General features: G+C 37.8%; 3 long non-coding RNA genes across 3 annotated transcripts; 2 read left to right on the top strand and 1 right to left on the bottom strand.

Annotated features, from left to right (window-relative positions):
* The first annotated feature begins 1,339 nt into the window (after nt 1-1,339).
* LOC127507950 (uncharacterized) lies at nt 1,340-25,392 on the top strand. Its single transcript, XR_007928610.1, has 9 exons — nt 1,340-1,604; nt 2,771-2,899; nt 21,425-22,200; nt 22,306-23,030; nt 23,142-23,293; nt 23,402-23,605; nt 23,707-23,912; nt 24,035-24,600; nt 24,713-25,392. It is a non-coding gene; the product is annotated as an uncharacterized LOC127507950 (long non-coding RNA).
* Nucleotides 6,327-10,434, bottom strand: LOC127507954 (uncharacterized). The gene is made up of 3 exons (XR_007928615.1): nt 9,704-10,434; nt 8,980-9,562; nt 6,327-8,903 (listed from the first exon to the last, which is right to left on the bottom strand). It is a non-coding gene; the product is annotated as an uncharacterized LOC127507954 (long non-coding RNA).
* On the top strand, nt 14,656-15,720 carry LOC127507961 (uncharacterized). The gene is made up of 3 exons (XR_007928623.1): nt 14,656-14,761; nt 15,466-15,513; nt 15,656-15,720. It is a non-coding gene; the product is annotated as an uncharacterized LOC127507961 (long non-coding RNA).
* Nucleotides 25,393-26,041: the final 649 nt, after the last annotated feature.

Here is a 26,041-nt window from a genome sequence, read left to right on the forward strand (position 1 = left end):
TTTAGGGGCATTTATTTTTCCTTATGTCTTTTCTTTCTTGGTACTTTAACTGTATATGTGTGGTTTTAAATGTAGCTTGTAAAAATATTTTCATATTTATACACAAAATTGTTCAGTTTTTAACATTTTAATTTCCTTTTAACCTTGCACCTCCATTGTAATTTAATAATAATAATAATAATAATAATAATAATAAAAGAATTCAAATATTTGTATTTCTTTACGTGTGTGTGTGTGTACCTACCATATTTTGGGGACAAAAATATTATATATTATATTGATACTGTATGTAAACAAATGTTGTCGGATAATAATTATTACATATTATTACAATATTTTTTTTTTTTTTTTACATAAATTCAACTATGAATGAAATATCTTTCAAAATTGAAGTTAAGCCTGACAGAGTTGACAATACTGAATATTTGTCCATCTTAACCACAATGTACAATGGAGCCATTTCACAAAAAAGACAAGATTTATCCCACCACTATTGACAGTAATGATCACACTGGATGACAGGGTTGGCAGGTTAAAGCTGTGACCAAGAGATCCTTCAACATTGTGTAAAAATATATATATATACCTACCATTTAAAACATTAATATTTTAAAATGTAAAATATGACTATCAAACCCGACTCATGACAGAAGAACTTCAAAAATTATAAACAACATCTCAGGCTTATATTTTTAAAGAATTTCATTAGTATTGTTTTACAATCATGCTCTCTTGGAAAACACTTGTAATTTAACTTGTCCTCAGCATGAGGTCCCAATGTAAAATCAGGCAATATCATGGGCAGCTGGGGAAGCCATCCTATTTCCTGCTCTGGAAATGTCTCCCTTACTGTGTTCGAAATCGCCCCCTATACCCTCATTCAAAATTGCCACTAATATAACATGAAGGACTGAATGAAACGAGTGAGTGAATTCGGACACTGAGTGCACCGGAAGGGCTGCCGATTTCGCATAGTTTGTGCTGCTGTTTAATAATAATTTGAAACGTAGCTCCAGAACATTTATGTTAAACTCTGCCATGAAAACTAGCATGTACAAACCTTAATTAAACGATTTAATGATTAATTAAAAAGGAATTTATACCTGTATGATATTATACTGGACCTGCGCGGTTTGGAGAATGAATGGATGATTGATTCAGCTGCCGGCGCCATCTCCTGGCGAGACGCGGGAATTCATTCAGCACACGACTCTCACAGTGCATTATGGGTATTCTCTAGCCGTTGAGCGTGTTAGGGGGCGATTTCGTACACAGCCCCGTTTCTCTTTCTCCGGTCATTACTGCTACTTAGACTCAGCTGTTCGCTATTGCAATCAGCGCTCGCCCTGATCATCTCCACACCTGTTCTTTTTCTACTCTAATTTTCTCTGCTGTTCTCTCAGCTCTTTGCCAGATTATTGTGTATTCTCTAGCATGTAACTCAGCTCTTTATGCTTACTAGACTTCATTAGATGTTTTTCCGTATTGTTAGTCACAGTCTTAGTCTTGTCTGTATTATCTAGTCGTGTCAGCGGCGCAAAAATAGGGTATGCAGTATATGCAGTGCATAGGGGTGCTGCATGGAGTGGGATAACAAGAAATTGGTAAGCGTAACCTATCATTATCACTGTAAGCCTCTGATGTCAGTCTGTGTGTATCGCCGCTTCAAGTCTTTTATGAATGGTCCGCTGAATCACTTTTGTTACGTTCAAAACGCAGATTCAGAAATTAAACACTTGCTGTGTATTGCGTGGAGACGAACAGTTCTGCTTTGTCTTTATAGTTTCATTGGCAAAATTGAACAAAACAGACAATATTTTGTCTAAAATAACACAATATCAACTTGCTGAACTATTGCATTTGCACTTTGCACTCATTTATATTTAGGACAAAATAAACATGAGACAAACTCAATAAGGGGCATTTTTGCTCCAATATCTTGAGTTTTGTGGACATTCTAACTGCGTTCTATAAGCTCTATCGGGGGAAGAGATACCCCTGTTCTCTGCCTAGTCTTCCTGCTGCCTGAGATCGCTTGGCCACCTGCCTTCTGTGGTGCTGTGTCTTCTGGTTCGGGACTGTGCAACCTCTTCACCGTGAGCCCTCGGACAAGCTCGGGACCCTTTTCTTCATTTAGTTTGATGTGGACAATTTAAGTTCTCCAGCTGCGTTTACCCTAAGAGCCGGTGCTCGGCAGACTGCCTATGTTTCATTATCTATTAAGAAACGGTTTCTGTTCCTGCCATCGCTTTTGGGTCCTCTGTCCCTCCTGACATCTTCCTTTCTATACATTTCTTAATTTAACTATCAGTTAAGCGGCAAGTGAGGAGAGGGGGGAAAAACATCGTATTGTGCCAACATGAATTATAAAGCTTTTTAAAAAACAGTTACCTTAATGATATATAAATAAAGTTTTTAATCAAAAGTGCAAATGAAAAAGTCTGTAGAGCTTTTTTTGTTCATCCTAAACAGGTCCACAGTTCTGTTAGAGGATCACAAAAAGGAGAGATAAATAAATAAATGTAAAGCAACTATATCCTAGTTCTCCTTTCTCTCAAAGCATGCTCAGTGTTTTCCCGTTCTCTTCTGGTTCTTGTGAGACCCTGCACAGTGTGAGCTTTTGACAGCACTGCCTTTCTTTGTTTAATTGAGTCCTCGTGAGTGTTGTCACCTGTTCCTAATGTTCTCTGCTCCCTTTATATTGTGCCCTCTTTCTCTCATGTCTTGGCTAGTTTGTTACGTGCTGACTTGTTTCTCCTGTTTGTTCCAGTTCCTGCAAGCTGAGCTTCTCTGGCAGCTTCCTCTCTCCACCAAGCAGCAAGGCCGGTGTAGTGCCTGATCGTGCCCTGTGAGCCTATCTACGTGTGCTGTGTGGTCCTGTCTGGCTCTCACTGTGTTAGTAAGTCAAAAGAGATGGGTATAGAGGTTTTTGAAAGAAAAAGCTCCCTTTGCCAATGTGTAATCCGACAAACTGACTCCACTGACAACAAGACTCTTATAAGGAAAAGTTTAATTCTTTTATTGAGAGAGTTCAGTTTTCCAATGTGTAGTCAAATTCAAAGTTTGCTGTGTATAGCTGCCTTGTTTTTATTAGTGTGAGATCTAAGATCTTTTAACAAAGTGTGTGAAAATTCAGTAATGTTATTTTGGGGATAGTGGAGTCGACATACACATTTGCATCTTGGCACTACAACTTTTGTGTTTTATTTATGTTTTTGTGGTTGTTTTTGAAGAGTTGTGCTTCTTTACTATGCTGCAGACTAAGAGCATTTTATGCTTTGCTCCTTTGTCATGTCCTGTTGCAGTGCAATACTGTCTGTGTGTGTGTGTGTGTGTCTGTCTGTCTGTGTGTCTGTCTGTCTGTGTGTGTGTCTGTCTGTGTGTGTGTCTGTCTGTGTGTGTGTCTGTCTGTGTGTGTGTCTGTCTGTGTGTGTGTCTGTGTGTGTGTGTGTCTGTGTGTGTGTGTGTCTGTGTGTGTGTGTGTCTGTGTGTGTGTGTGTCTGTGTGTGTGTGTGTCTGTGTGTGTGTGTGTCTGTGTGTGTGTGTGTCTGTGTGTGTGTGTGTCTGTGTGTGTGTGTGTGTCTGTGTGTGTGTGTGTCTGTGTGTGTGTGTGTGTGTCTGTGTGTGTGTGTGTCTGTGTGTGTGTGTGTCTGTCTGTGTGTGTGTCTGTCTGTGTGTGTGTCTGTCTGTGTGTGTGTGTCTGTCTGTATTCACTGTTATGTATTTTATTTCCTTAGGTTGTTAGAGGAGATACAGAAGAAGGGCCTGGTTGTAATGAACACACCTCCAGTTCTCCCGGCCCCCCCGCTGCCTGCGCCCTCTCCAGCTACATCTGCTCCTCAAAGCCCTGGAGAAGGTGCGGACGAGCCAGACGAGGAGCCAGACCGCGAGCCATCGTCTGAGGAGAGCTCTGGAGAGTTCTATCAGAGGTAAAGTTTCACATCATCATTCTCAGATAACATGTGCAGCGATTGGACATGATTTCTCTTGAACATGTTGTAACAGTCACTGCCTGTCACAAGATTTATTTGCAATTATGGTTGCTATGTTCTTCCCGGACACTAGGGGGAAAGGTCTATATGGTGTTTGTGTTTTGTTTAATGTGTGCATTGTATTATAGAAATGTCAATATCATGTGGTGCAGAGGATGAGTATGAACCCCATGCTGATTTCACAGCTGGTCCTTTAGTCAAGTCAAGTCACCTTTATTTATAAAGCGCTTTTTACAATGCAGATTGTGTCAAAGCAGCTTTACAGGAACTGTACCTTACCTCAGACAATGAAAATGAATCTGATGTTCAACCTGACATTCCCCTTTCTCCTCCAGATGATATGGTTCCTGATTTTCGTCCAACCGAACAAATTTAGTCATGGACTGATTGAGCGAGTTACAACTCCTAAAGGGTGGTGTACAAACTTGTCTGCAAAAGGTAAGTCAATGCTGCTCACAAACTAAGTTTAACAGTCAGTGTAAGCTCCTGGAAGAAAGATTGAATTAAAAAATTGAAAGAGAATGTGAGCAAGTTAAGCATCCAAGTTTTGGGAAAGTCAATGGTTGACTGTCTGAAGAGAAGAGACACTCAAATTGATGCCAATCTTAAGTTATGCTCATGTTATGTCTACTCCAGTTTCTCCTCCATTGTCTGCACCAGCTTACCATGCAAGACCTAACCAAATTACCAGCTTACCAGACAATGTAAATTACGTATTTTATCGTCCACCTGTAAAAGCTAAATTTCTTCAATTTGATTCTGATGATCCTATCTCCTTCGTAGAATGCTGTGAAGAGTATTTTGCAATTAGACCCCTCACAGATTCTGAAATCCTAGCATCTCTTACTTCTGTGCTAAAGGGTACGTCTAAAGCCTGGTGGTTGGCTGAGAGAAGACCTGTACTTACTTAGGAGCAATTCATACAAGAGTTTTTACATGCTTTCCTTACCGATTTACTATGAAGCTGCAGCAACAAAACATATTTTAGAAAGGAAACAAGGTTCCAGAGAATCCATTCGTGATTTTGCTTACCACTACCGAGCCCTTTGTCTAAGATGGAAGAAAGAGATGACCGAGAAAGAGATTGTTCAAGCCATTTTGAGAAATTATAACCCCAGATTTGCAAGTTTACTGAGAGGAAATGTGAAGGAAGTGAGTGAGTTGGTGAGAACTGGAACACAAATTGAGAAGCAAAGCGTTATTTGAGCCAGGTTAATGTAGAAAATGAGAAAAGAAAATCCCCACTTGAACGAGATTTTCACCCTAAGTTAAGTCCTCCTTCAACCCGCATTCTACAATCTACGACAGATGAGTCCAACTTAAAAACACTGTCTTTGCCCCTGTTGGTCAGAGGAAGATACTTTCAAGCTTTGGTTGATACTGGAAGCTCACTCCCTCTGATACAAGAGTCATGTTGGAGGCAGCTGGGACATAAAAAGCAGAAATTCAAGCTGTGGTCAAACTTTCAAGCAAGCCAATGGTCAAGTATTATATGCTATGGGAGATGGGGTTGTGAATGTGAGCTACAAAGAAGGTATGAAGTTGAACTGTTTATAATGAAGGAGGATGATCTTACAATAACCATGGTGCTAGGTATGGATTTCCTGGTAACAAGTGGAATTAATTTGGCTATTGGCAATGCTCTGTATACTTTACCTTCGCCCTGAAATCGCGAGATGTCAAGGAAAACATATATAATGCATATAATTTGGTAGTAAAATATAACGTGTTGCGCATTTTATTGATGCAAAGATGAGTGGGTTATGTGTATTTTAGTACATCATTTGCAACTGCTTTTTATCACTTTAAAGAAGGACCACATTTTCTGGGTGGCAGCTGTAGTCCTAGTGCCAAAGAAGGGAGGTGGACGAAGATTTTGTATTGATTTCAGAGGTCTGAATGCAAAGATGTGTCTGGACAGATATCCCATGCCTCAGATTCATGATATCCTCGAGTCTGTGCACAGAGCTGCAGTTTTCAAAACTGCTTTTGTGACACAATCAGGGCTGTATGCATTTTTACGATTACTTTTTGGCCTTAACTCAGCAGCCTCATTTCAATGTCTTATGGAGTTTGTGATGAAGGATTAGAAAGGAAAACACTGTTTTGTGTACATTGATGATATTGTAGTGTACTCAAAGTCTGAGCAAGAGCATCTTAACCCTCTGAGAGAAGTATTGCAATGCTTGCACAAAGCGGGCTTAACGTTGAATCTTCAAAAGTGCAATTTGAAGTCAGAAGTCATTGAAATTTCTCGGACATGTGATTTCAGTTGAAGGAATAAAGACAGATCAAGACAAAGTCAATGCTGTTAACGATTTTCCTGTACCAAAATCTCTGAAGGAAGTGCAACGATTTCTACGAATGGCAGGCTGGTACCAGAGATGTATTCCAAAATTCTCAGAAAAGGTTGCACCATTGCATGCCTTGAAAAAGAAAGGAGCTACGTGGATGTGGACCGAAGAATGTCAGAATTCCTTCGAGTTGATTAGTGCACCAATCACAATTCCCCCTGACCTGAGTGCACCATTCAGAGTCCAGATGGACGCAAGCGACCTTGGAGTAGGAGCTGTTCTAACCCAAGAAATTGCAGGAGTGGAACATGTAGTCGGCTATGCTTCACGTCTTTTAAGAGGAGCTGAAAAGTCATACTCCGTTTCGGATAAGGAGTGTTGTGCTGTGGTATGGGCAATAGAAAAATGGAGACCTTAGCATGATCACTTCAAATGGTCATCCCTAGAGCTGCTCTTACCTGGGTTTTCAACGATCCAAAACCCTCATCTCGATTGATACACTGGGGAATCTGTCTCCAAGAATTTGAATTCTCTGTCAAGTACAGAAAAAGACAATAGTATTTTTCCAGACACACTTTCCCATAGTTGTGTTCCCATAGATTCTTCAACTTCCTTTGCAGCCTTTCCAATAGAATGGTCAGACATTGCCAAAGCCCAACAAGAAGACACAGAAATCCAAGAACTCATTGCTGAAACCAGGTGAAAAAGTACATTTCAATAATGTACTTAAAGTGCTCTATTTTTGTGCACTAATTCTGTACTTAATATACTAAAAATTCTACTTCTAGATGTTCTTAAGATGAACTAAAATGTGCTTTTAATATACTATCTCTGTATTTAAAAAAATGTTTAGTTAGCACTTATAGTACATTTGAACCAATAGTGTACTACAAGTAGTTTTTTTTTTTTGTTTGTTTTTTTTTTTGTAAATACAGAGATAGTATATTAAAAGCACATTTTAGTTCATATTTCATGGTGTCTCAAAATAGCACAGTTGAGTACACTTAGATGTTCTTAAGATTCTTAATTCTACTTTTTAGTATAAAAGTACTAAAGTACAAAATTAGTGCATGAAAATAGAGCACTTTAAGTACATTATAGAAATGTACTTTTTTTTTTTTTTTTTTTTTTTTTTTTTTAGAAAAATGCAAACCTGCATTCATTGAATTGATTGATTTTATTGTTTTGTCTGATTGTTTGAAGGAGGATGAAGCCAGTTGTTGAAGAAATAGGCATGTATTCTCCTTTTCTACTTGTGCTGACACTGAAAACACTCAGTGCTGACTTCACACCTGTGAGATAATTGTGGAAGGATTCTTTTGACCCATACCTCCAAAAACCTCCAACAGGAATCAATAGTAAGTCCAGTGCAACAATTATAAATAATAGTATTATAAATTGTTTATTGATTTTACCACCTCCTAATGCATGTTTTCTTATGTAAGGACTTCATCCCCTGCTTGAGAAAAGGCTACACCGCATCAGTGGCGCTGATGAGCTAAGTTTCTTCTTGTTCCCATCACCAGGGGACCACACATGGTCCATCCACACCGACGCTTTGCTGAAGAAGGCTCATCGGTGTCTTTTCTTCTGCAAACAGCTGAGGAAGTTCAGTTTAAGACCCAAAACCTTCAAATCATTTCACACATGCACTGTGGAGAACATCCTGACTGGCTGCATCCCTGCCTGGTATAGGAACAACACTGTCCTCAACTGCAAAGCTCTGCAGAGAGCGTTACAAACTTTTGGTTGGTGGCTGGCCCTCCAGAGAAACCGGAAATCTGGTCACAAAGGCAGAGAAGTCTTTCCGCGAACTGGTTCCAGCTGTACCCAGTTCAGCTAAGGAGGTGTCATCGTCCGAAGAAGTGCTGTACAAGTGAGGAATACAGGGTTTAAGATATGAGAAAAATGAGGACAACTTGCTCATTTCAGCTGTACAAATCGTTGGTGAAGAGACATACCCGGCCAACGAGTCCAACAGCTCAGCTGCGTCCACAACATCCCGAGGCCGGACTGCACCAGCGCTATGGGTGTACTTGGCATTGAAAACAAAGCAAATTAACTGATGTCATGAAATCACGAGTCGGATGAGTTTTGTTTTAATTTAAATACCTTTGTCGTGTTGATGTGAATATGTCTTGCAAGCTTGATCCAGCGTGTGCCCCCCTCTGTCAAATTTCCCCATGGTCCTGCTGGAAGAAGAAGGTTTTAGGGGAAGTGTAATTTTGTGGACTGAAGTTTTGAGCACTTGGAGAGCATAAACACATCCAACACTAGACAATGAACCGAATAAACTGATATACGGAGAGAAGCAATGAACAGGTTCATTACTGTGTACTGTGCATCATGGCACATACTGTCTCCAGTTGTTAAAAGGTGGGACGAACGCTAAAACTTCTTCTTCTTCTTCTTCTTCTGAGTGAGCTGCTGATGTTTGGTTATTTGTAGCTGCAACGAAGAAGAAATCGCAGATTAGACTCAGACTGTCTGTGTGAATCGAATGATTAGTGGAGCATATAAAACAGTTGGTTGAACTTATCTTGGCTGGAGAAGTCAGTGATCTTTCTCTCTCCAGGACAAACAGATGATGGGCAGCAGGGGTTTCTGTCACAGCAGACTGTAATAAGGACACGTTACTGATGTGACTCTGTTTGTGAGTGTGTGAGAGTGTGCATAAAGGTTTGTATCATTACCTGGTGCACTTCCACTATGAATATTGAAAGAAAAAAAAATATCTGTATTGGTCTTTTACTTTTTTTTTTGTGGCTAAAGAGAAAAAAAGTAGGCAAGGAGAAGAATGAGCGGGCTAATTTCCAAGCCACATATCTCATCTTTGTGTAACCTACTAAAAAAAGTACATGGAAGCCTACTCATCCAGCCACTCCAGGTTCAGGCCCTCTCCACGGAAAGACTTTCTCTTTACCCCATAGTCAAATTTGAATTGTGTGTCCACGGTGATGTCCTGCAGTGCCTTGAAGAGGATGACATCCTTGTCTTCTCCGTTCACCTTCAGCACACAGTGAAAGGGCTTTAAGTTGGGCCTTTTGGAAGAATGGTTAATTCTTCTGCCAACTGTGTTTGCGTCGGGGTGGCACTCGCAGGGGAAGGTCTGGGCGTCGATGCACAGGTCTCTCTGTCCAGCTTTAAAGAAGAACACGTACCCGGCCTCGTCATGAATGTTCTGCATCATGGCCCTCCCTTCTGCAGCTGGGATTACCTTCCCGTGGTAATCGCACACAATGTCGCCTTTAGAAAACCGTCGTGTTGCAACCACTCCTATAATCAAGAGAGCATTACATTTTGAGTTACTGAATAAACATGACATGTAGACAGACATTTCAGGATTTCATTTTAGTTCTTGGTGCAGTTAATGGCAGCTAAAATGTACATTTACATTATTGCATAAGGTTTTCTTACCTAGACCTTGCTCGGCACCAAAGTCCTTGATGGCCAGGCCTGTCCAGGTCTGCTCAGACACACATTTAATTATGACCTCATCAGTCTCGATGGTGCGCTTGGGAGCCGGTTTCCACAACCGTTCGATCTCTTCGGGCTTGGGATGGTTGGCCTTCCACCCCTCCTGCGCGATCAGCCTCGCCACCTTTACGGCTGAAGGCTTGCGGAGTGTGAAGCGTGCTGAACAGATACTCCTCTCTCTGGGCGTACTGAGAAGTCCGCCACTTGTCGTAAAAGACACGGTCTGCAGGAAACCCTGAATCAACCCGCTGCCTTTTGGTTGGTGGCTGGCCCTCCAGAGAAACCGGAAATCTGGTCACAAAGGCAGAGAAGTCTTTCCGCGAACTGGTTCCAGCTGTACCCAGTTCAGCTAAGGAGGTGTCATCGTCCGAAGAAGTGCTGTACAAGTGAGGAATACAGGGTTTAAGATATGAGAAAAATGAGGACAACTTGCTCATTTCAGCTGTACAAATCGTTGGTGAAGAGACATACCAGTCAGTCTGCAGTTTATACAGGATGATTTGATTTGAATCTCAGAAATATCACCACATGCGTTTAAACCCTTAACCCCGTCTTGTCACACAACTTTTATTCTGAGATCGTAAAATCAACACTGCAAAAATACTTTTCTTACTCAGTATTTTTGTCTTGTTTAAAATGCCATAAGATATTGTCTTGTTTTCTGGAGGAAAAAATCTAAATGAAGTGAGTTGTTGCTTAAAACAAGCAAAATTGTCTTCCAGTGGGGTAAAAAATATATTGTTTCTGTTTGAATTTTCTTACCCCACTGGAAGACAATTTTGTTTTTAAGCAACAACTCACTTCATTCAGATTTTTTTTTTTTTTTCCCTCAGGAAAACAAGACAATATCTTATGGCCTTTTTTAGAGAGATCTGGACTGTCGACACTTGATAACTGCGGGCAATATGTATATCGTGTGACCTGCTTACCTGTTCTCTTTTTTCCTCAGGAATAAAGAGCAATTAACTCTTATCAACTCTCAGCCTAAAGTCTGAATAGGTCAGCAAGAGAGCTTCAGTATTGGTGTTTAGCACTTTAATCTGTAAACTCTGCTGGTTTTGCCAGTAGGTTGTACAGGTGCATCTCGATAAATTAGAATATCATGAAAGTGTGTTTTTTTTTTTTTTTTTTTTTCTGTAATTTAATTAAAAAAAGTAAAACTTAAATATATTCTAGATTTATTAGACATAGTAAAATATTTCCAGACTTTTTTTGTTTTCATGGTTACAGCTTGCTGCTCATCAAAATAAAAAAATCAGTATCTCAAATTATTAGAATATTTAATTTCAAGTTCTATTATATTACCATTCTCAGGGTATAAATACTGGGTTTAGGTCAGTAATCCCAACAGCAGTCATGGGGAAATCTGCAGACTTGACAGTTGTCCAGAAGACGATCATCAAGACCCTCTACAATGAGGGTAAGCCACAGAGGGTCACTGCTGAAAGAGCTGGCTGTTCGCAGTGTGCTGTGCCAAAGAATATTCATGGAAAGTTGACTGGAAGGAAAAAGTGTGGTAGGAAAAGGTGTACAAGTGAAAGGAATGACCGCAGGCTTGAGAAGATTGTCAGGCGACGCTGATTTAAGAACTTAGGAGAGCTTCAAAAGGAGTGGACTGAAGCTGGAGTCAGTGCATCAAGAGCCACCGCACACAGACGTCTTCAGGAAATGGGCTACAACTGTCACATTCCACGTACCAAGCCACTTCTGAACCAAAGACCACGTCAGAAGCGTCTTACCTGGGCTAAGGAGAAGAAGAACTGGACTGTTGCTCAGTGGTCCAAAGTCCTCTTTTCAGATGAAAGTAAATTTTGCATTTCATTTGAAAATCACTGTCCCAGAGTCTGGAGGAAGAGTGGAGAGGCACAGAAACCATGTTGCTTGAAGTCCAGTTTCCACAGTCAGTGATGATTTGGGCTGCCATGCCATCTGCTGGTGTTGGTCCACTGTGTTTTCTGAAGTCCACAGTCAACGCAGCTATCTACCAGAACATTTTAGAGCACTTCATGCTTCCTTCTGCTGACAAGCTTTATGGAGATGCTGATTTCACTTTCCAGCAGGACTTGGCACCTTCCCACACTGAACCAGCTTTTGGTACCTTTGGCAATGACCATGGTGTAACTGTGCTTGATTGGCCAGCAAACTCGCCTGACCTGAACCCCATAGAGAATCTATAGTCAAGAGGAAGATGAGAGACACCAGACCCAACAATGCAGATGAGCTGAAGGCCGCTATCAAAGCAACCTGGGCTTCATTACACCTGAGCAGTGCCACAGGCTGATCGCCTCCATGCCACGCCACATTGATGCAGTAATTCATGCAAAAGGAGCCCCAACCAAGTATTGAGTGCATAGAAATGAACATACTTTTCAGAAGGCCAACAATTCACTAAAAATGTGGTGTTTTTTTTTTTTTTTTTTTTAAATTGGTCTTATGAAGTATTCTAATTTGTTGAGATGGTGAATTGGTGGGTTTTTGTTAAATGTGAGCCAAAATCATCACAATTAAAAGAATTTTATTTGGAAAGCTTTGCCAATGTGTAATCAGACTTAATTTATCTGCATATTCTTAGCGTGATGCAGCACAAACTGACTCCACTGACAACAAGCATTTTACAAGGAAAAGTTTCATTCTTTTATTCAGAAAGTTCAGTTTTCCACTGTGTAATCAGTTAATCAGTATAAATATTACCACCATATATTAAATCATATAATAAAGATGTATTTATGTATGAAAATGTGAATTTTTTTTTTTAACCCCTTCCCCGGCGTTTCAGGTTTTTGAATGAATGAATCTATACGTATATTAATGAATACACTATAAATCTGAAGCAGCACAACTGTTTTCAACATTGATAATAATCATAAATGTTTCTTGAGCAACAAATCATTATATCAGAATGATTTCTGAAGGAAAATTCAGAACTAACTTACCGTTTTTGGTAAGATTAAAACAAAAGAGAAATACTTTTATTCATCAAGGAAGCATTAAGTAATGATATTTCACAATAATGCTGTTTTTAATCAAATAAATGCAGCCTTGGTGGGCATAAGAGACTTTAATGACTTCCATTAACACTAGTCACTCGTTAGTTAGTCCTGTCGTTTACACATTAGACATGATGTGCTGTAAATCACCGCATGATCTGATAATGACACATCGTCTGAGGACCTTTATGGAAAATTGTTAAAGCAACATTCATCTGTTATAACTGTATGCATAATGAGAACTAAAAGTTATTTCAATTCCTTTTCATATCTCCTCTTTATTCAGTTTCCTAAATGTGTGTGCCATTTTTATTACATATGTGTTACAGCCTCAGACATGAGGCAGGGTTATATTGGATTTTTTTATAATTTAATAATATTTATTTAAAAAAACAAAAACACTACTGCTGATTTGGGATTTGCTGCAATAAAGCTGTGCTATTACCAGAAGCGGTTTTATTCGGCTGATATCACTAACTACGTTCTCGATGTGAGATTTGAGTTGGAGAACTCTTTTAACTCTTTTAAGTGTTTCCAAAACAAATGCAGAGCGTTTCAAATATTTTTTTATATATATAAAATATTTATAATAATTAAAAAAAAAAAAAAAAACGTAATATTGTAAAACTTGAAATAATGGTTTTCTGTTTTCATATAGGCTACTTTAAAATATTATTTATGTTCAGCATCTTTACTCCAGTCATCAGTGTCACATGATCCTTCAGAAATCAATGTAATATGCTGATCATCATCAACGTTATTTGTATTAATAAAAAAATAGAAACCGTTCAAAAGTGTGGATTATTTTTTTTAAAGACGTTAATGCTTTTATTCAGCAATGATGAGTTAGATTGATTTAAAAAAAAGTGACAGTAAAGATTTATATTGTTAGAAAACATTTCTAATAATATTTATCTAAAAAAAAGGTTATTTTAGATACATAGGGCAAACAGAAAGTTTTAAAGTAGGCTAGGGTTAGATACCCAAACCTACTTTATTTGTGTTCCATGTGGACATTTTATATTGATATATCTGAACTAAGTTCCATTTTTATATGTAAAGTCACAAGATTTCCTATCATTGTTTGTGATATTTGGCAACAGAAGATTTGTAAGAAACAGACGACTTCTGGTTAGGTAAATTCAAATATTTCAACACCACGGCAAAAGTTATAAGCCTTAGTGAAGAAAAAATTACTTGAAGTGATGAATGGTTGACATTTTAGCACTTTATGAACAGACAGCGACTCCACTGTTAATGGTTAACGTCAGTCCATTTTTGAGAAACTAACATAAACGTTTGTAACCTCACACACAGAAACCATCTTAAATGCTATCCATCGAGAAACACAGTATTGTTTACCTTGTTTATTATTACAGAAGCTGTTCATCAGGCCAACAGTGTAGCATTTCACATTACCGATCAAAAGTTTGGGGTCAGTAAGATTAATTTTTAATGAATGAATTCTTTACTGTCATATTTGATCAATTTGATGGGTCCTTGGATTAATGTATTCATTAATATACATATAGATATGTAATCCACATAAATCTGAAGCAGCACAACTGTTTTCAACATTGAAAATAATCATAAATGTTTATTGAGCAGCAAATCATCATATCAGAATGATTTCTGAAGGATCATGTGACACTGAAGACTGGAGTAATGATGCTGAAAATTCAGCTTTGATCACAGGAATAAATTACAAATTGTAATGCTAGTTATTTTAAATTGTAATCATTTAAATATTACTGTTTATATTGTATTTTTGATCAAATACAATGAATGTACCCTTGGAAAGTACAAGTGAATTCTTTCAAAAACATTAAACAAATCTTACAGGCCCAAACTTATGAACAGTACACTTTCTTATGTTGATTTTCTTTTATTTCTTTACTCAACAGGCTATTTTCTTACTCATAGTTTTCAGTCAGGCGACTGGAGCAGAGACCTGGAGGGCAAAACATCCATAGAACTGCAGGACAGGCCTGTCAATTGCGTCTCAAAAAAGGTAAACAAAATATTTGTGAGTCAAATGCACGTTTCTGGCACTTGTGATCCATAAACAGCACCTGCTGCAGTATTTCAATCACTAAACAGTAGAGTATTCACCTTAAGTAGCTTAAAGTAATAAAACAGTGAGATTGACAGATCAATTTCTTTATACAGTTTATCCATGATGCATACTACTGTATATACAGGCGAGCAGATGAGCCCAGAATATGAACGCCACACACTAACTGGGCAAGCGGATGAGCCTAGAACATAAATGCAATGCCTACCGACAAACTCAAACTGTGCGTTGCATTTATGTTCTAGGCTCATCTGCTTGCTCGACCTGTATATATAGTATGCATCATCAAAAAGGTGTATATTGAATTTGGCCTTGTTTTACCCTCCAGGTGGGTGTTCCTATAAAAACTAGCAATGAAGGTAAGCATACGCTATTTTAAGTATTTTCTACAGTCAAATGGGTCTATTAATGAATCTAATAAATTTAATACAATTTAAAGATTGTTAATTGAACTCATCTGCAGGGCTCAGTAACAATAAAAAAGTAAGTAACACTTTCAGAATGTTTTCATTTGTGAGATTCACCTCAGAGCAGTGAAGCTGTAATTCCTGATGGATGGATGCAGTAGATAACATAAGTACTGTGTGAAAGTGTTGTTAGATACAAAAATCTCTCTCTCTCTCTCTCTCTCGTTTTTTTAGGCAATATCAACACCATACAACAGGCCCTGCTCTCCTCACCAAGAACAAGTAAGAAATTATCTAAAAAGATTTTTATTTATTTATTTATTTATTTATTTATTTTTTACTGTGAACTATAACTTTGTTGTCATTTGTCTATAACAGCAGATAGTAATATTATTAAAAATATGATTCTGCATTGTATTTTCAGCACCCGAGCCATCACGGACATGGAAAGGTCTTGACACCTTGCCAAGAGCTGGATTTTTTTGGTAAGCATAAATAGATACGCAGATTGACACAGCAACATTTAGATCATTTCTCTTTTAAGGTACCTCAAAAGGTGCAATGACATTGCTGCCTATGTGTGGATCAGAAACCCTCAGATTTCATCAAAAATATCTTAATTTGTGTTCCAAAGACAAAAATAAGGTCTTACGGGTTTGGGACGACATGAGGGTGAGTAATAAATGACAGAAATTTCATTTTTCGGGTGAACTAAGCCTTTAAAGTCTCATTTGTTAACATTAGTTTGTGTAGAAGTAACTAACATAAACAATGAGCAATATATTTGATACAGTATTAATTATTCATCTTTACAAAAGTTAGTTAATAATAACATGGCCGTTCGTTGTTTTTTCTTATTTGTTCACAGTGTGCTAACTCATGTTAATAAGTACACCAACTGATTTTAAACATGAATTTGTAAATGTTGAACTTACATTAACATAAAATGTTGCAGAAGTATTGTTCATTGTTGCTTTATTTTAACTAATTGGTTAACATTTTTTTTTTAAAAATGGTATACAGTGGTATACAATTTTACAAAGTCGTAATTTGTTCAAGGTTATGTCTCATCAATTTGAAGGTAAGATAAATAGAGCCTTTTATGAAAAATAATCAGCATTTTACCATTTTGAGATCACGCACACAGGACTTTTTGAGAAGCTGTTCCTTGTTCCACGACAGCACCAAACTTCTGTCACGGTCCCCAAAACTGAATCATGAACAGTTTTTAAAAGCCGTTTTTAATACCAATGTACTCGGCAAATGTGTTTATTTTAACCGTGTGGTGGCGCCAGATATTCTTTAATCGGTAATGACAAATGGAGACATAATTAATTTACAACATTAACAGGATGACTCGTTGAATTCATTTTGGGAGCGACGACTGAATGTATTTTTAGTCAAATGCCTGTATATAAGATTAGTACTGGCAAAGTTCAGAGGCTGTCATATATGTTAATCAACTTACTATGTTGTATATTTTCATTATGAAAAATAACTTTTATATCGATGGATTAATTGCATTTTGAAAAAAAAAAAAAAAAAACGTGTCATGGATTTATTGCATTTTGGGGGAAAAATAATCCGTTTTTAATAACAAATCTTTGAAAATCAAAATCTAGATTTTAATGTTTAATGTTTTTATAACCAAAAGATGCTATGTGAAAGTTTGAAACAGAAAATAGTGGGTTTCATCTTGCTGGTTTCTTGATAAAGAAAACACATTTTTACTCAAATTAATCAAAATGGATTTATATCATTTTGGAACCAAACTCTTCATATATCATCAAGCCTGCATTTATTTGATCAAAAAATACAGGGGGGAAAAAACAGCAATATTGTAAAATATTATTACAGTTTAAAATAATGGTTTTCTATTTTAATATACTTGAAAATTTAATTTATTTCTGTGATCAAAGCTGAATTTTCAGCATCATTACTCCAGTCTTCAGTGTCACATGATCCTTCAGAAATCATTCTAATATGATGATTTATTATCAGTGTTGGAAACAGTAGTGCTGCTTAATATTTTTTATAACCTGTGATACTTTTTGATGAATAAAAAGATTTATATTGTTAAAAAAGATTTCTATTTTGAATAATTGCTGTTATTTTTAACTTTTTATTAATTAAAGAATCCTGAAAAAAAGTATCTCAGCAGGTTATAAAAAATATTAAGCAGCACAACTGTTTCAAAAATCATCATATCAGAATGATTTCTGCAGGATCATGTGACACTGAAGACTGGAGTAATGATGCTGAAAATTCAGCTTTGATCACAGAAATAAATTATATTTTAAAGTATATAAATAAATGTAATAATATTTCACAGTATTGCTGTTTTTGACCATAAGAGACTTATTTCATATTGCTAATTTAAAAATTCGCCAGCCTACACTTCACATATAATAATAGGCCTGTAGGTGGCACTTGGGCCTCATTAAATATACATACATAACATAAAATACATAAAATACTATAAATCAATTGAACACTACTTACCATTAATGCCACTTTTGGTGCAGTTCTTTGTTGTCAGTTATGGCTCCACGGAAGAAAAAAACTTTTTTTTCATCAATAATCAAAGCCCAAGTGCATATTTTCAAGTATATCAAAATAGAAAACCATTATTTTAAACTATTTGATAAAAAAAAAATGCAGGCTTGATTTTTCTGGGTCTCAGGAGGATATCCTTTTTAGATTCTGGTTCTCAACAAACTTTTCTTTTGGTATCTTCATTTTAAAGGCTCTCGATGGTTCAATCTCAGAGATATGGAGATCTTAATGCGGTCCCATCAGTAAATTGGTTGAATGTACACATTTTCAGTGGTCAAAATCCAAATGTGGGTCACTTTTATACAAACAGCCGATGCTGTTTTTATTTTAAAGAGGAATATCTGAAGAACAAATAATGTTGAAACTAGAAATGCATCTCCTTTTTTCTATCACCTGAAATGCATAGAACACACCTGAGTGCCATAAATATTCTTTTTCTAAAGTTTCCATGCCTGTTACTCTAAAAGTATTCAAGATATCTTAATATTCTTCTCATTCTTAATAAACATTTTTTTTTTGGAATCTTTATTTTTATTTTTAAGCTATGCTTTGTTGTATATCATTCTTTTTTTATAAACAATCTTGAGAACAAAAATCAGTTATTAACTGCAACAAGTTTAAGATAAATTTAACTGGGTTGTTGGGAACAACCACTTGTTGTTGTTGTTGGGAAGATCAACACTTGTTTTGCAAAGCAAATTATTTGTAAGAAACAACATCACTGTCTCATTAACAGATGATGCAGTGATTATCAGAGTTTCATCTCTAATGTGTAAACGACAGTACATCGAGTGTTAATGGAGTCACACATTACAGCTCACAAAAGATGCTTTTGTACTGGTGAAATATTATCACCATGTAAAATAATGGTTTTCTATTTTTACTATGGGCTACTTTAAAATACAATTTATTTCTGTTGTTCAGCATCATTACTCCAGTCGTCAGTGTCACATGACATATTTCTTTATTTGGAAAGCTTTGCCAATGTGTAATCAGACTTAATTTATCTGCATATTCTTAGCGTGATGCAGCACAAACTGACTCCACTGACAACAAGCATTTTATAAGGAAAAGGGAAAAGTTTCATTCTTTTATTCAGAAAGTTCAGTTTTCCACCGTGTAATCAGTTAATCAGTATAAATATTATCTCCATATATTAAATCATATAATAAAGATGTATTCATGAAAACGTGACATTTTTAACCTGTTAGCCAGCACATCCTCCCCCCTTTGAATAAATCCCAAGAAATGGCAGACACTATGCAGTTTATTGTAAAGTCATAATTAATTATTGTCATAATAGTTATTCAAAATTTATTTTTTATGAAATATCGTTATGAAAATAAAAGTGAAGTTGGCCTTGTAGCAATCTAGAAATGCATTGCAGCTAAAGCCACATGTCTGACCATGTTATATTTCAAATCTGCAGATGAGAAGTTTAATTATGATGTTTTCAAGATCAAGTCATGTGGTTTTACTTTGAAAAGACTCTAAAATGCTAACTGATTATAGCATGACTTATTGCCATCTTGTACGCACCCATTCAGTGTATTCATTCTTTTGTTATGTGGTGCAAACTTCCCCGTTCAGTTTCAGTCCCCTGCACACATTCACACCTCTCCGACCTGATTATGGCTCAAATTATTCTTTTCTTTTGTCTCTATTATAATTACTGACGATGTTGTATTCAAGCAGATTAAATCCCTCATTTCTTTCATCAAACTTCTCACTTCACCATCTTTGAAACTGTATCAATGCAATGAAAAAAGAAACCTTCTTTGATGTGATGTGGCATCGGATCAAAAAATCAGACCGAAAACATATTCTTTTATGCCATTATAAATACAATATATTATTATGAAATACCCGACGTGGCATGGAGAACACAGATAAATGTTCTTAGGCCTGATCTGCTTGCAGTAAAGCTGAAAAAAGACCTTTTCCAATTGTAAGACAAAGAGGTTCTGATCGATCGATATTTATTCATAAACTGACGATGCATAGTTTAACATATATCTTACAAAAATAATGCAACATTTCTTCCAGGTGAGCATTTATAAATTTGCTTTAAAACAAAACACAGTAACTTTTCTTTGCTAATATAACCTCTGACCTTAACTGGTTATTTTTGGATAACTTATTTCTCAAAATGAAGAAAACCTCTGAAGGATACACATACAAGTGACATACAGGTTTTTATATAGAACTACAAAGGAACAATTTCCTTATTTCTATTTAAAATAGAAACACATTAGTATACAGTGCTTACATTTATTAGACCCCCTGTCATAATAAAAAGAAAACACAGATATTTGACTGTCAAACACTTGTTTAAAACTAAAATCTTGGTTTCTGTGAAGGCTTGACTTGACCTCAAAGACACCATGTCAAGGACTTAGTTCAAATATATCAACATAATATCAATAGTATTATTATATGAAAGGAGGTAAAGAGTTTTTTTTTTTTTTTTTCTTACTAAACTAAACTAAAGCAGTAGGGCATGATGGGCCATCAACACCTGGCCATGGGCTGCAGGATGCTGATTGGTTGTTTGATCCGGGGCTGTTGGGTGCTGAGATGCGATTGGTTGTCTACCGCTTCATCTGGACATCATTGTGAAAAGTTACCAACAGCTATTTTTCAGTTTTATCTGGAAATCAGTCTATTGCTTGTGACTGTGAAGACTTACAAGAGTTGTTTTCAGTATCATCTGGAGAATTATCTGTTCTTTGTGACCAGTAACAGCTTGTTTTGGATATTCAGCATTTGAAATGGCTTCTGAAAGGTAAGTACTTTCTATCTATTATCTGACTACACCGCATAGAATGCTTTACTTATTTATTTATTTATTTTTTTTCTTGTTTCCAGTCCAAGAATCTAAAAAAAATATTAAACAAAGAAGCATTTACTAGATAAGTAAAAAGTATTGTGTTGTTTTCTGAAGAAAAAAACAATCAAAATTAAGTGAGTTTTTGCTTGAAACAAGCTAAATTATCTGGACTGGAAACAAGAAGAAAAAAAAACTAAAGAAAAGCATTTTTAAAGAAACACACACACACACACACACACTGTGTAGCTGTCTTGTTTTTATTTGTTAAAAGATCTTACTGTTAAACAAAATTTGTGCAAATTCAGTAATGTCATTTTGGGGATAGTTGAGTCGGTGACACAAAGCTTTCAGGCCAGAGTGAAAAGATACACATTTGCACCTTGGCACTACAATTTGTGTTTTATTTTTATATTTTTGTGATTGTTTTTGAAGAGTTGTGTCTGATTAAACCACTGTTGGTCTTCTTATTGTTCGCACAGCTCTTTCCACAGCAGGATCTACTTTCTCTGCTCTCACTGCAAGAAGGCTCCACGCTCCCTTCCTGGGCACCTCAGGACGGCGTGCATGCGCGACCGCACAGAGGCAGAGATACAGGCCACTGTGATTGAAGCCAAGAAAGAGATGTCTGAATTTACCCACAAGGGACGTTTCTGGGATTACCAGCGTATTCGAGACATCTTGGCAACTGCTGATCCTCTTGCCAGGTGTGTAAATTTTTGCTCCTTTGTCATGTCCTGTTGCAGTGCAATACTCAGTGTGTGTGTGTGTGTGTGTGTGTATTCACTGTTATGTATTTTATTTCCTTAGGTTGTTAGAGGAGATGCAGAAGAAGGGCCTGGTTGTAATGAACACACCTCCAGTTCTCCCGGCCCCCCCGCTGCCTGCGCCCTCTCCAGCTACATCTGCTCCTCAAAGCCCTGGAGAAGGTGCGGACGAGCCAGACGAGGAGCCAGACCGCGAGCCATCGTCTGAGGAGAGCTCTGGAGAGTTCTATCAGAGGTAAAGTTTCACATCATCATTCTCAGATAACATGTGCAGCGATTGGACATGATTTCTCTTGAACATATTCACAATCATTTGAGCACCTGGTTTATTTTCTTTCAGCACTGAGGGACCGAGGTGGACCGATGAAGTCAGGGTGGAGATGTCAAAAAAGGGCCTGTACAAGAAACACTCCATCGATCACCCCCTCCTTCGGGGATTTAATCGATATTTGCGTGTTGACTTGGGCAACAAAAAGAGCAAACAAGAGGTAAGTGAAAGAAAAGATACCTTTAAGTGTCACCCACACACTCACGCTTTCACACAGAAAAATAAAGAAATAAATGTGAAGACAAATGCTCTTCTGAACTGTGTGCTGCGGTCACATGTTAACCTGTGTTATATTCAGCCCTGCAGATTTTAATGTGAAATGTATACTTACAGGTGGAAGAAGTCTCCAGGTTCATGTATTACGTGGACCCCAGTGAGCCGAACCTGAATTTTGTGCGGGAGGTGGAGAAAGTGCGAGAGTACTTCAATACACTGACCCAGACAAAGCTCTCGAAGCAGACGGTGCTGAACTACTGGAAGAGTCTCAAGAGGTCAGTACTGTGTAACGTAAACATCTCATCTGAATTTCAACTAATATTTATGGGATGATTATTCGTCTTCTGACTGTAACAACCCTTCCTGTCTCTCTCTTCAAGGTTCATGAGGTACATTGTTACCAGCACCAGCATCCGTGTCAAAGATCCCAGCCTGTACAACGACTGCAAGAGCTTCACTGATCCTCTGGATGGCATACGGGCTGGGATGTCTAAGAAGGTCAACAAGGAGCAGACACAAAAAAGGTCAGTTTTTTTTTTTTTTACTCTTTTTTTTTTTTTTTTTTATCTATTTAATGGAAAGCACAGGTGAGTTCAAGTTCAACATTACTATTTTTTTTTTTTCCCTCAGGTTCCGCGGCTACGGCAAGGAAAAATTTCCGGCTGACTGCATCACAATCTTGGATGCTGCTTATACGGATTTCCTGGCTGTCATGGGCAAACTTCAGGGTCCAGGAGCCATTTCAGGGGAGGAACTCAGCAAAAACGAACGTCTGCTTGTCCTCTATTATCTTGAGGCCATAATTATGCTTAAACTTCTACAACGCCCAGGGGTTGTTACGAATATGACCGTAAGTGTATTTTAGTAACAACAGCATCTTTTATTTTCCTTTACCCATATGCCTCCTGATCTTGTGCTTCACAGATGCGTGTACCTTTTGAGTGTTTGTGACGCCTGTCATTGAAAGCACACAACTGTCTGTTTTCAGGTTGAGGAATGGAAGGGGAGAACCCGGCATCCAAACGGAGCTTCCGTGGCGGTGAAGGAGCATAAAACGGCCGCGTCGCAAATAGCAGAAGTACCGCTGACTGATGACCAAGAACATGTGAGTTTAAGTTCAAAATTACACTCAGATTAAATGTATTGTGGATAAAGGCATGCAGGACTACAGGGCTATATGTATTAATGTGTGAGTGTTATTTATTTATTTTCCCAGTGGTTTGGCCTGTACTTCGATGAGATTCGGCCGGTGATGTTACAAGGTAATAAGTCAGTGGACAATGCAGCAGCAGAGCAGAGTTTTTTTGTTTCAAGTACTGGAAGGCCAATTTATAACCCCTGCAACGACTTGAAAAGATTCCATGCCAAGTAAGTGCCATTATACATATCTGTATCATTTTTTACAAAATCTAAAGTACACAAATTTGTTCATGGTCCCCTTGTTGTTTTGCATACTTATGTTGCTGTGTGTCCTAGATACAACATTCCCAGGGTGACCAGCAGCGACGCTCGGACAGCCTTTGAGACGGCTGCTAAAAATCTGCCGGAGGTGCAGAGGAATGCGGTGGCACGTCTCTTGGGACACACGCCGGAAACAGCAGAGAAGCATTACCGGATGAAAACTCCGGCAGATGCATTCCTGGCCAAGGTTGTGGTCGATGAGCTCACTGCAAAAACACGGTATGCAATCTGAAATCTAACGAATGAGATTATTGTGATGTTGCTACTCAAAGCCATCATTAATTAGCACTTTCTTTGCTTTTTATTCTTTGATCTTATAGAGGTGCGTCTAGTGGGGCTTCTGGCCAAGAGAAAAGGATGGATGAACAGACGGCGTTTGACTTGCTGGTTCAGTCCTGCCCAGTGACTCTTGACGGGCCTCCTCCGAAAAGGGCACGCAGACACGAACTGTGCGCTGAACACGAGAGGCACTGCTACGACCGCTGGCGCAGCGAGCAGCTCAAGCTGCGTGAACAGCGTGTCCTTGGTGAGGAGCCACATACGTGTTCTGTGACAGTCATATATGTAATGTCAGGGCTGCACAAATAGTGAAATCTCATAGAACATGTAACCACAATGGCTAATGCTTCTCGTGATTTGTCTTTATAGAATATTTCGGTCGGTGTCAGCTGTCTGAGTCACAAGTGGAGGCCTGGGTGGAGAAACAAGGATGGACGTCTAACGTCCCACAGGCTTCCCTAATACTCAAGAAATACTCCAAGTAGCCTTGAACAGCTCCCCTGCGGCTCTGTGGGTTACAAAAATAAATGTGAGCGGGCTACTTCCAAGCCACATTATTTTTGTGCCTACTTTTCAGCCACAAAACACCACCTCTCTTGCTCTCCAAGTTGCCCTGAATGACTCTGTCTCTTTTTTTAGTACTTTACTCAAAGATATGTGAGCGGGCTAATTTCCAAGCCACATATCTCTTCTCTTTGTCTACTTTTTTGTTTTCAGCCACAAAACACCACCTCTCTTGCTCTCCAAGTTGCCCTGAATGACTCTGTCTCTTTTTTTAGTACTTTACTCAAAGATATGTGAGCGGGCTAATTTCCAAGCCACATATCTCTTCTCCTTGCCTACTTTTTTGTTTTCAGCCACAAAAAAGTAAAAAAAGACCACCAATACAGATTTTTTTTTCTTTCAATATTCATAGGCAACTGGAAGTGCACCAGGTAATGATACAAAACCTTTATGCACACTCTCACACACTCACAAACTCACAAATGCTCCACTAATCATTCAATTCATTAAGTTGAACTACTGTGATTTTTTTCTTCATTGCAGCTACAAATAACCAAACATCAGCAGCTCACTCGAGGACCACTACATGAGGACTCCAGAGAAGAAGAAGAAGAAGACGAAGACGAAGAAGAAGGAGGAGGAGGATTTGACAGAGGAAGGCGCACGCTGGATCCATACGCTGCATCTCATTTCGGAGACTGCGTCCTACGGAGGTCGCATTTGAAGGCTGCATACGTCATCAAGGATGTCTTATTTAAGAAAAGTAAACGTAATTAAACAAACTGTTATTCCTCGTGAGACGTAAAATACTATAATTTCTTTCTTACTTTGCAATCTAACAGTTAATTTTTTTTCAAATGAGACCGCCTCGATGACATATGCAGCCTTCAAAAGTGACCTCCGGAGGACACAGCCTTCAAAACAAGACAGCTATAATCATTATATTCTTATTCTGTACATACAGATGCTATTATAATTTTTTGTTCATGTTTTCAATCTACGTTTGTCATTTCTTCTTTTGTTGTTAATGATCTGTATTTGTCATTATTCAAGTCTTATTTGTTGCACTTTATTAATCGTGTACCTGTCATAGGTATTCATGTTTATATCAGGCAACCAAAAGTTGCAGAGGTCAGAGTGTCAAAATGCTCAAAGACAAACTAATTTTGTTAAAACTCTAATAGAAAGTTGACATTTTTATACTTGTATTGATTTTTCATGTTTTTTTTCCTCTGTTGTGCACTTTAAGTTGTGTAAGTTTCATGAATAAACATGTTTGAACAAAATACATTTCTTTTTACAATTTATTTTCTATACGCTATGTGTTCTTAAGTACCCAGATAGCATGGTGACATTGATACGATGTAGATTTTTGGTCCAAAGCATCATTTTGGTTGAGACTGACATTTCAGTGTTTAAAGAGTGCGTTGGATCAGCGTTGAAATTTTGATGAAAGCCGACCGCACACATGGGTGAAGACAGTTGAAAGGTGAATTCTAGAATCCACTGCCGCGTCAATACATGTCTTTTGAGTTATTAATCATCATTTATGATGATTAAGTTCATTTCATCAACTTATGTTAAAGCATTTATTTTCCTTTTCAAACATTAGAGAATAATGATGAATATTGTCTGTGCCTCTCACTGAGAGAAAAGTACAACTTATCAGTATGTTTTGAGGAACGTTCCTGTTTACAGTTGGAGACAGGGCCAACTTCAGCCTTGAAGAAGCTGTGAATCATGTGTATCTGTGTATGTGCGCTAGTGTTCTGTGTCTAGGTCCTGTATTGGTATCAATGGACAGATGGCATTTGGCCGGAGACCTGAAGACGTCATGTCATGACCCAACAGGACATCCAGTACCTAAATCCA

This window comes from Ctenopharyngodon idella, unplaced genomic scaffold (assembly GCF_019924925.1).
Source record: "Ctenopharyngodon idella isolate HZGC_01 unplaced genomic scaffold, HZGC01 HZGC01CH25, whole genome shotgun sequence".
Lineage (NCBI taxonomy): Eukaryota > Metazoa > Chordata > Actinopteri > Cypriniformes > Xenocyprididae > Ctenopharyngodon > Ctenopharyngodon idella.